Raw genomic sequence first — 11,484 nt, forward strand, 5'->3', positions numbered from 1 at the left:
TGATGAAGATGGCGGTGGTGTCGATGGAGATGCCTTCCGGGGGCACTTCCCCGTCCCGGCGGCGTGCCGGAACAGAGACTTCTGTCCCCCGAATCTTGGCTTCGCGATGGCGGCGGCTCTGGAAGGTTTCTCGTACCGTGGCTTATTCGTATCGAAGATTTAGGTCAGGGGGCTTCTTATAGGCGAAGAGGCGGCGTCGGAGGGGTTAAGGAGCCGCCACACAATAGGGGGGCGCGCCCCCCTTGGGCCGCGCCGGCCACACGTGTGGGCCCCCTGTGGCTCTCCTCTGGTCCCTCTCGAGTGTTCTGGAAGCTTCGTGGAATTATAAGATGCTGGGCGTTGATTTCGTCCAATTCCGAGAAAATTTCCTTACTAGGATTTCTGAAACCAAAAACAGCAGAAACAGAATCGGCACTTCAAAGATCTCGTCAATAGGTTAGTTCCGGAAAATGCATAAATATGACATAAAGTATGTATAAAACATGTAGGTATTGTCATAAAACAAGCATGGAACATAAGAAATTATCGATACGTTGGAGACGTATCAGCATCCCCAAGCTTAGTTCCTACTCGTCCCGAGTAGGTAAACGATAACAAAGATAATTTCTGAAGTGACATGCTATCATAATCTTGATCAATACTATTTGTAAGTATATGTAATGAATGAAGCGATCCAAAGCAATGGTAAAGACAATGAGTAAACAACTGAATCATATAGCAAAGACTTTTCATGAATAGTACTTTCAATACAAGCATCAATAAGTCTTGTATAAGAGTTGACTCATAAAGCAATAGATTCTAAATAAAGGCATTGAAACAACACAAAGGAAGATTTAAGTTTCAGCGGTTGCTTTCAACTTTCAACATGTATATCTCATGGATAGTTGTCAATGCAAAGTAATATGATGAATGCAAATACGCAAGTATGTAAGAATCAATGCACAGTTAACACAAGTGTTTGCTTCTTGAGGTGGAAGGAAATGGGTAGACTGACATTGATACGTCTCCAACGTATCGATAATTTCTTATGTTCCATGCCACATTATTGATGATATCTACATGTTTTATGCATACTTTATGTCATATTTATGCGTTTTCTGGAACTAACCTATTGACGAGATGCCGAAGGGCCGCTGTCTGTTTTCTGCTGTTTTTGGTTTCAGAAATCCTAGTAAGGAAATATTCTCGGAATCGGACGAAATCAACGCCCAGCATCTTAGAATCCCCGGAAGCATCCAGAACACCCGAGAGTCGCCAGAGGGGGGCCATAGGCCCACCAGATGGTAGGCCGGCGCGGCCTGGGGGTGGCCCGCGCCCCCCTAGCGTGTCGTCGCCTCGTTGACCTTCTGACGCCGCCTCTTCGCCTATAAGAAGCCCCTCGACCTAAAACCTCGAGACGGGAAAAAGCCACGGTACGAGAAACCTTCCAGAGCCGCCGCCATCGCGAAGCCAAGATCTGGAGGACAGGAGTCTCTGTTCCGGCACGCCGCCGGGACGGGGAAGTGCCCCCGGAAGGCTCCTCCATCGACACCACCGCCATCTTCATCACCGCTGCTGTCTCCCATGAGGAGGGAGTAGTTCTCCATCGAGGCTCGGGGCTGTACCGGTAGCTATGTGGTTAATCTCTCTCCTATGTACTTCAATACAATGATCTCATGAGCTGCCTTACATGATTGAGATTCATATGAGTTTTGTATCACAATTCATCTATGTGCTACTCTAGTGATGTTATTAAAGTACTCTATTCCTCCTGCATGGTGTAAAGGTGGCAGTGTGTGCATCATGTAGTACTTGGCGTAGTTTATGATTGTGATCTCTTGTAGATTATGAAGTTAACTATTACTATGATGGTATTGATGTGATCTATTTGGTTATATTGATCTGTCATGCACTCTAAGGTTATTTAAATATGAACATCGAATATTGTGGAGCTTGTTAACTCCGGCAATGAGGGTTCGTGTAATCCTACACAGTGGTGTTCATCATCCAACAAGAGAGTGTAGAGTCTAGCATCTATTTATTTACTCTGTTATGTGATCAATGTTGAGAGTGTCCACTAGTGAAAGTATGATCCCTAGGCCTTGTTCCTAAATACTGCTATCGCTGCTTGTTTACTGTTTTACTGCATCTGTACTGTCCGCAATATTACCACCATCGACCACACGCCAGTCCTGGATAGCAAAGCACTTTTCTGGCGCTGTTGCTACTGCTCATACTTATTCATACCACCTGTATTTCACTATCTCTTCACCGAACTAGTGCACCTACTAGGTGTGTTGGGGACACAAGAGACTTCTTGCTTTGTGGTTGCAGGGTTGCTTGAGAGGGATACCTTTGACCTCTTCCTCCCTGAGATCGATAAACCTTGGGTGATCCACTTAAGGGAAACTTGCTGCTGTTCTACAAACCTCTGCTCTTGGAGGCCCAACACTGTCTACAAGAATAGAAGCTCCCGTAGACATCAAGCACTTTTCTGGCGCCGTTGCCGGGGAGGAAAGGTGAAAGGCACTCATACTCCGGTTCCAGGTAACAAAGATTTTCTGGCGCCATTGTGTGTGTGCTCGAAGCTATTTCCTTTAGATCCTGCAATTGCATCTTTTTGTTTCTTGTTTACACTAGCAAGGCATAATGGACAACAATGAGCTTCTTATCCTATTTCCTGATTTAAGACATGGATGGTTTGATCCGAAAATTAAAAAACCCATGGAACATATTAGTATGAATACTTTGAACACCGTTGTTGCTAATGATATGGAAAATTCTAAGCTTGGGGAAGCTGGTTTTGATGAGCATGATCTTTTTAGTCCCCCGGGCATGGAGGAGAAAATTTACTTTGATGATACTTTGCCTCCTATTTATGATGATTATAATGATAGTGGTCTTTTAGTACCGCCTGTTATGGAGGATAAATTTGATTATGATTATAATATGCCTCCTATATTTGATGATGAGAATAATAATGATAGCTACTTTGTTGAATTTGCTCCCATAACAACTAATAAAATTGATTATGCTTATGTGGAGAGTAATAATTTTATGCATGAGACTCATGATAAGAATGCTTTATGTGATAGTTATATTGTTGAGTTTGCTCATGATGCTACTGAAAGTTATTATGAGAGAGGAAAATATGGTGGTAGAAATTTTCATGTTACTAAAACACCTCTCTATGTGCTGAAATTTTTGAAGCTACACTTGTTCTATCTTCCTATGCTTGTTACTTTGCTCTTCATAAACTTGTTTATTTACAAGATTCCTTTTCATAGGAAGCATGTTAGGCTTAAATGTGTTTTGAATTTGCCTCTTGATGCTCTCTTTTGCTTCAAATACTATTTCTTGCGAGTGCATCATTAAAACTGCTGAGCCCATCTTAATGGCTATAAAGAAAGAACCTCTTGGGAGATAACCCATGTATTTATTTTGCTACAGTACTTTGCTTTATATTTGTGTTTTGGAAGTTGTTACTACTGTAGCAACCTCTCCTTATCTTATTTTATTGCATTGTTGTGCCAAGTAAAGTCTTTGATAGTAAGGTTGATACTAGATTTGGATTACTACGAAGAAACAGATTTCTTGCTGTCACGAATCTGGGCCTAATTCTCTGTAGGTAACTCAGAAAATTATGCCAATTTACGTGAGTGATCCTCAGATATGTACGCAACTTTCATTCAATTTGAGCATTTTCATTTGAGCAAGTCTGGTGCCTCTTAGAAATTCATCTTTACGGACTGTTCTATTTTGACAGATTCTGCCTTTTATTTCGCATTGCCTCTTTTGCTATGTGGGATGGATTTCTTTGTTCCATTGACTTCCAGTAGCTTTAAGCAATATACAGAAGTGTTAAGAATGAATGTGTCACCTCTGAACATGTGAATTTTTGATTATGCACTAACCCTCTAATGAGTTGTTTTGAGTTTGGTGTGGAGGAAGTTTTCAAGGGTCAAGAGAGGAGGATGATACAATATGATCAAGGAGAGTGAAAGCTCTAAGCTTGGGGATGCCCCGGTGGTTCATCCCTGCATATTTCAAGAAGACTCAAGCATCTAAGCTTGGGGATGCCCAAGGCATCCCCTTCTTCATCGACAGAATTATCAGGTCACTTCTCTTGAAACTATATTTTTATTCGGTCACATCTTATGTACTTTACTTGGAGCGTCTGTGTGCTTTTGTTTTTGTTTTTGTTTGAATAAATGCTTGTGTGGGAGAGAGACACGCTCCGCTGGTTCATATGAACACATGTGTTCTTAGCTTTTAATTTTCATGGCGAAGGTTGAAACTGCTTCTTTAATTGTTGTATGGTTGGAAACGGGAAATGCTACATGTAGTAATTGCTAAAATGTCTTGGATAATGTGATACTTGGCAATTGTTGTGCTCATGTTTAAGCTCTTGCATCATATACTTTGCACTTATTAATTAAGAAATACATAGAGCTTGCTAAAATTTGGTTTGCATAATTGGTCTCTCTAAGGTCTAGATAATTTCTAGTATTGAGTTTGAACAACAAGGAAGACGGTGTAGAGTCTTATAATGTTTACAATATGTCTTTTATGTGAGTTTTGCTGCACCGGTTCATCCTTGTGTTTGTTTCAAATAACCTTGCTAGCCTAAACCTTGTATCGAGAGGGAATACTTCTCATGCATCCAAAATACTTGAGCCAACCACTATGCCATTTGTGTCCACCATACCTACCTACTACATGGTATTTCTCCGCCATTCCAAAGTAAATTGCTTGAGTGCTACCTTTAAAATTTCTATCCTCTACCTTTATAATATATAGCTCATGGGACAAATAGCCTAAAAACTATTGTGGTATTGAATATGTACTTATGCACTTTATCTCTTATTAAGTTGCTTGTTGTGCGATAACCATGTTCCTGGGGACGCCATCAACTACTCTTTGTTGAATATCATGTGAGTTGCTATGCATGTTCGTCTTGTCTGAAGTAAGGGAGATTTACCACCAAAATGGTTAGAGCATGCATACTGTTAGAGAAGAACATTGGGCCGCTAACTAAAGCCATGATCCATGGTGGAAGTTTTAGTTTTGGACAAATATCCTCAATCTCATATGAGAAAATTAATTGTTGCTACATGCTTATGCATATAAGAGGAGTCCATTATCTGTTGTCTATGTTGTCCCGGTATGGATGTCTAAGTTGAGAATAATCAATAGCGAGAAATCCGATGCGAGCTTTCTCCTTAGACCTTTGTACAGGCGGCATAGAGGTACCCCTTTGTGACACTTGGTTAAAACATGTGCATTGCAATGATAATCCAGGTAATCCGAGCTAATTAGGACAAGGTGCGGGCACTATTAGTATAATATGCATGAGGCTTGCAACTTGTAGGATATAATTTACATGAGACATATGCTTTATTACTACCGTTGACAAAATTGTTTCTTGTTTTCAAAACCAAAGCTCTAGCACAAATATAGCAATCGATGCTTTCCTCTTTGAAGGACCTTTCTTTTACTTTTATGTTGAGTCAGTTCACCTATTTCTCTCTATCTCAAGAAGCAAACACTTGTGTGAACTGTGCATTGATTCCTACATACTTGCATATTGCATTTGTTATATTACTCTATGTTGACAATATCCATGAGATATACATGTTACAAGTTGAAAGCAACCGCTGAAACTTAATCTTCCTTTGTGTTGCTTCGATACCTATACTATGAAATTATTGCTTTATGAGTTAACTCTTATGCAAGACTTATTGATGCTTGTCTTGAAAGTACTATTCATGAAAAGTCTTTGCTATATGATTCATTTGTTTACTCATGTCATTTACCATTGTTTTGATCGCTGCATTCATTACATGTGTTTACAATAGTATGATCAAGGTTATGATGGCATGTCACTCCAGAAATTATCTTTGTTATCGTTTACCTGCTCGGGACGAGCAGAAACTAAGCTTGGGGATGCTGATACGTCTCCGACGTATCGATAATTTCTTATGTTCCATGCCACATTATTGATGATATCTACATGTTTTATGCATACTTTATGTCATATTTATGCGTTTTCCGGAACTAACCTATTGACGAGATGGCGAAGGGCCAGTTGTTGTTTTCTGCTGTTTTTGGTTTCAGAAATCCTAGAAAGGAAATATTCTCGGAATCGGACGAAATCAACGCCCAGCATCTTAGAATCCCCGGAAGCATCCAGAACACCCGAGAGTCGCCAGAGGGGGGGCCATAGGCCCACCAGATGGTAGGCCGGCGCGGCCTGGGGGTGGCCCGCGCCCCCCTAGCGTGTCGTCGCCTCGTTGACCTTCTGACTCCGCCTCTTCGCCTATAAGAAGCCCCTCGACCTAAAACCTCGAGACGGGAAAAAGCCACGGTACGAGAAACCTTCCAGAGCCACCGCCATCGCGAAGCCAAGATCTGGGGGACAGGAGTCTCTGTTCCGGCACGCCGCCGGGACGGGGAAGTGCCCCCGGAAGGCTCCTCCATCGACACCACCGCCATCTTCATCACCGCTGCTGTCTCCCATGAGGAGGGAGTAGTTCTCCATCGAGGCTCGGGGCTGTACCGATAGCTATGTGGTTAATCTCTCTCCTATGTACTTCAATACAATGATCTCATGAGCTGCCTTACATGATTGAGATTCATATGAGTTTTGTATCACAATTCATCTATGTGCTACTCTAGTGATGTTATTAAAGTACTCTATTCGTCCTGCATGGTGTAAAGGTGGCAGTGTGTGCATCATGTAGTACTTGGCGTAGTTTATGATTGTGATCTCTTGTAGATTATGAAGTTAACTATTACTATGATGGTATTGATGTGATCTATTTGGTTATGTTGATCTGTCATGCACTCTAAGGTTATTTAAGTATGAACATCGAATATTGTGGAGCTTGTTAACTCCGGCATTGAGGGTTCGTGTAATCCTACACAGTGGTGTTCATCATCCAACAAGAGAGTGTAGAGTATAGCATCTATTTATTTACTCTGTTATGTGATCAATGTTGAGAGTGTCCACTAGTGAAAGTATGATCCCTAGGCCTTGTTCCTAAATACTGCTATCGCTGCTTGTTTACTGTTTTACTGCATCTGTACTGTCCGCAATATTACCACCATCGACCACACGCCAGTCCTGGATAGCAAAGCACTTTTCTAGCGCTGTTGCTACTGCTCATACTTATTCATACCACCTGTATTTCACTATCTCTTCGCCGAACTAGTGCACCTACTAGGTGTGTTGGGGACACAAGAGACTTCTTGCTTTGTGGTTGCAGGGTTGCTTGAGAGGGATACCTTTGACCTCTTCCTCCCTGAGATCGATAAACCTTGGGTGATCCACTTAAGGGAAACTTGCTGCTGTTCTACAAACCTCTGCTCTTGGAGGCCCAACACTATCTACAAGAATAGAAGCTCCCGTAGACATCAGACATCAACATAAAAGTAGAAGAAAGGCCCTTCGCAGAGGGAAGCATTGATTGCTATATTTGTGCTAGAGCTTTTATTTTGAAAACAAGAAACAATTTTGTCAACGGTTGTAATAAAGCATATGCATTATGTAAATTATATCCTACAAGTTGCAAGCCTCATGCATAGATTACCAATAGTGCCCGCACCTTGTCCTAATTAGCTCGGATTACCTGGATTATCACTGCAATACATATGTTTTAACCAAGTATCACAAAGGGGTACCTCTATGCCGCCTGTACAAAGGTCTAAGGAGAAAGCTCGCATTGGATTTCTCGCTTTTGATTATTCTCAACTTAGACATCCATACCGGGACAACATAGACAACAGATAATGGACTCCTCTTTAATGCATAAGCATTCAGCAACAAATAATATTCTCATAAGAGATTGAGGATTGTTGTCCAAAACTGAAACTTCCACCATGGATCATGGCTTTAGTTAGCGGCCCAATGTTCTTCTCTAACAATATGCATGCTCAAACCATTCAACTCATGGTAAATCGCCCTTACTTCAGACAAGACGAACATGCATAGCAACTCACATGATATTCAACAAAGAGTAGTTGATGGCGTCCCCAGGAACATGGTTATCGCACAACAAGCAACTTAATAAGAAATAAGATACATAAGTACATATTCAATACCACAATAGTTTTTAGGCTATTTGTCCCATGAGCTATATATTGCAAAGACAAAGAATAGAAATTTAAAGGTAGCACTCAAGCAATTTACTTTGGAATGGCGGAGAAATACCATGTAGTAGGTAGGTATGGTGGACACAAATGGCATAGTATTTGGCTCAAGGATTTGGATGCACGAGAAGTAATCCCTCTCAATACAAGGCTTAGGCTAGCAAGGTTATTTGAAGCAAACACAAGTATGAACCGGTACAGCAAAACTCACATAAAAACATATTGCAAGCATTATAAGACTCTACACTGTCATACTTGTTGCTCAAACCCTTACTAGAAAATATCTAGACTTTAGAGAGACCAATCATGCAAACCAAATTTTAGCAAGCTCTATGTATTTCTTCACTAATAGGTGCAAAGTATATGATGCAAGAGCTTAAACATGATCTATATGAGCACAACAATTGCCAAGTATCAAATTATTCAAGACATCATACCAATTACCGCATGTAGCATTTTCTGTTTCCAACCATATAACAATGAACGAAGCAGTTTCAACCTTCGCCATGAACATTAAAAGCTAAGAACACATGTGTTCATATGAACCAGCGGAGCGTGTCTCTATCCCACACAAGCATGAATTTATTCAAACAAAACAAAAACAAAAACAAAAACAAACAGACGCTCCAAGTAAAGTACATAAGATGTGACAGAATAAAAATATAGTTTCACTAGAGGTGACCTGATAATTTGTCGATGAAGAATGGGATGCCTTGGGCATCCCCAAGCTTAGATGCTTGAGTCTTCTTGAAATATGCAGGGATGAACCACCGGGGCATCCCCAAGCTTAGACTTTTCACTCTTCTTGATCATATTGTATCATCCTCCTCTCTTGACCCTTGAAAACTTCCTCCACACCAAACTCAAAACAACTCATTAGAGGGTTAGTGCATAATCAAAATTCACATGTTCAGAGGTGACATAATCATTCTTAACACTTCTGGACATTGCCCAAAGCTACTGAAAGTTAATGGAATAAAGAAATCCATCAAGCATAGCAAAACAGGCAATGTGAAATAAAAGGCAGAATCTGTCAAAACAGAACAGTCCGTAAAGACGAATTTTTAAGAGGCACCAGACTTGCTCAAATGAAAATGCTCAAATTGAATGAAATTTGCGTACATATCTGAGGATCACTCACGTAAATTGGCAGATTTTTCTGAGTTACCTATGGAGACTACTGCTCAAATTCGTGACAGACAGAAATCTGTTTCTGCGCAGTAATCCAAATCTAGTATCAACCTTTCTATCAAAGACTTTACTTGGCACAACAATGCAATAAAATAAAGATAAGGAGAGGTTGCTACAGTAATAACAACTTCCAAGACTCAAATATAAAATAAAATTACTGTAGTAAAATAAAAACATGGGTTATCTCCTAAGAAGTGCTTTCTTTATAGCCATTAAGATGGGCTCAGCAATTTTAATAATGCTCACATAAGAATGAAGAGTTGAAGCAAAAGAGAGCATCAAAAAGCAAATTCAAAACAAATTTAAGCCTAACCCACTTCCTATGAAAAGGAATCTTGTAAATAAACAAATTCATGAAGCATAATGCAACAAGCATAGAAAGATAAAACAAGTGTAACTTCAAAAATTTCAGCATATAGAGAGGTGTGTTAGTAACATGAAAATTTCTACAACCATATTTTCCTCTCTCATAAAGATTTTCAGTAGCATCATGAACAAACTCAACAATATAACTATCAAATGAAACATTCTTATCATGAGTCTCATGCATAAAATTATTACTCTCCACATAAGCATAATCAATTTTATTTGTAATAGTGGGAGCAAATTCAACAAAGTAGCTATCATTATTATTCTCATCAAGTGTAGGAGGCATAGTATCATCATAATAAAATTTACTCTCCATAGCAGGTGGCACCAAAAGACCACTATCGTTATAATCATCATAAATAGGAGGCAAAGTATCATCAAAGAAAATTTTCTGCTCAATGCTTGGGGGACTAAAAATATCATGCTCATCAAAACCAGCTTCCCCAAGCTTAGAATTTTCCATATCATTAGCAACAATGGTGTTCAAAGCGTTCATACTAATATGTTCCATAGGTTTTTTAATTTTCGCATCAAACCATCCATGTCTTAACTCAAGAAATAGATTAAAAAGCTCCATGTTGCTTTCCATTATGCCTTACTAGTGTAAAACAAGAAACAAAAAGATGCAATTGCAGGATCTAAAGGAAATAGCTTCGAGCACTTACGACGGTACCAGAAAATAACTTAGTTACCTGGGACCAGCGTGTGAGTGCCTTTTACCTTTCCTCCCCGGCAACGGCGCCAGAAAATAGCTTGACTGTCTACAACTGGCGCGTGGTTGACGAGGGAGGAAATCTCTGTGTGGAAGCTTTTCGTTCCCCGGCAACGGCGCCAGAAAATAGCTTGATGTCTACTCACACTTCTTTTCCTGTAGACAGTGTTGGGCCTCCAAGAGCAGAGGTTTGTAGAACAGCAGCAAGTTTTCCCTTAAGTGGATCACCCAAGGTTTATCGAACTCAGGGAGGAAGAGGTCAAAGATATCCCTCTCAAGCAACCCTGTGATCACACTGCAAGAAGTCTCTTGTGTCCCCAACACACCTAATACACTTGTAAGATGTATAGGTGCACTAGTTCGGCGAAGAGATAGTGAGATGCAAGTAATATGGATGAGTATGAGTGGTAATAGCAATCTGAATAAAATATGGCAGCGAGTAAACATGCAGTGGAACAGTAAACAAACAGTGACAACGGCGCCAGAAAATGCTTGCTGGCGTGCAGTTGACGTGGGAGATAGGAATCTTTGTGGTGCAACTTTGCTATTCGGAGACAAGGCCTAGGGATCATACCTTCACTAGTGGACACTCTCAACATTGATCACATAATAAAACCACTCTACACTCTCTTGTTGGATGATGAACACCACTAATTGTGAAGGGCTACAAGAGCACCTCAATGCCGGAGTTAACAAGCTCCACAACATTCGATGTTCATATTTAAATAACCTTAGAGTGCATGATATACCAACGCAATTATACCAAGTACTAACATAGCATGCACACCGTCACCGACAGACTATGAAAGGAGGAATAGATCACATCAATACTATCATAGTAATAGTTAACTCCATAATCTGCAAGAGATTACAATCATAAACTACACCAAGTACTACATGATGCACACACTTTCAACATTACATCATGGAGGAGGAATAGAGTACTTTAATAACATCACTAGAGTAGCACATAGATTAATAGTGATACAAAGCTCATCATATGAATCTCAATCATGTAAGGAAGCTCATGAGATCATTGTATTGAAGTACATAGGAGAGAGATGAACCACATAGCTACTGGT

The sequence above is a fragment of the Lolium perenne genome, chromosome 4 (genome assembly GCF_019359855.2).
Source record: "Lolium perenne isolate Kyuss_39 chromosome 4, Kyuss_2.0, whole genome shotgun sequence".
In the NCBI taxonomy this organism is placed as follows: domain Eukaryota; kingdom Viridiplantae; phylum Streptophyta; class Magnoliopsida; order Poales; family Poaceae; genus Lolium; species Lolium perenne.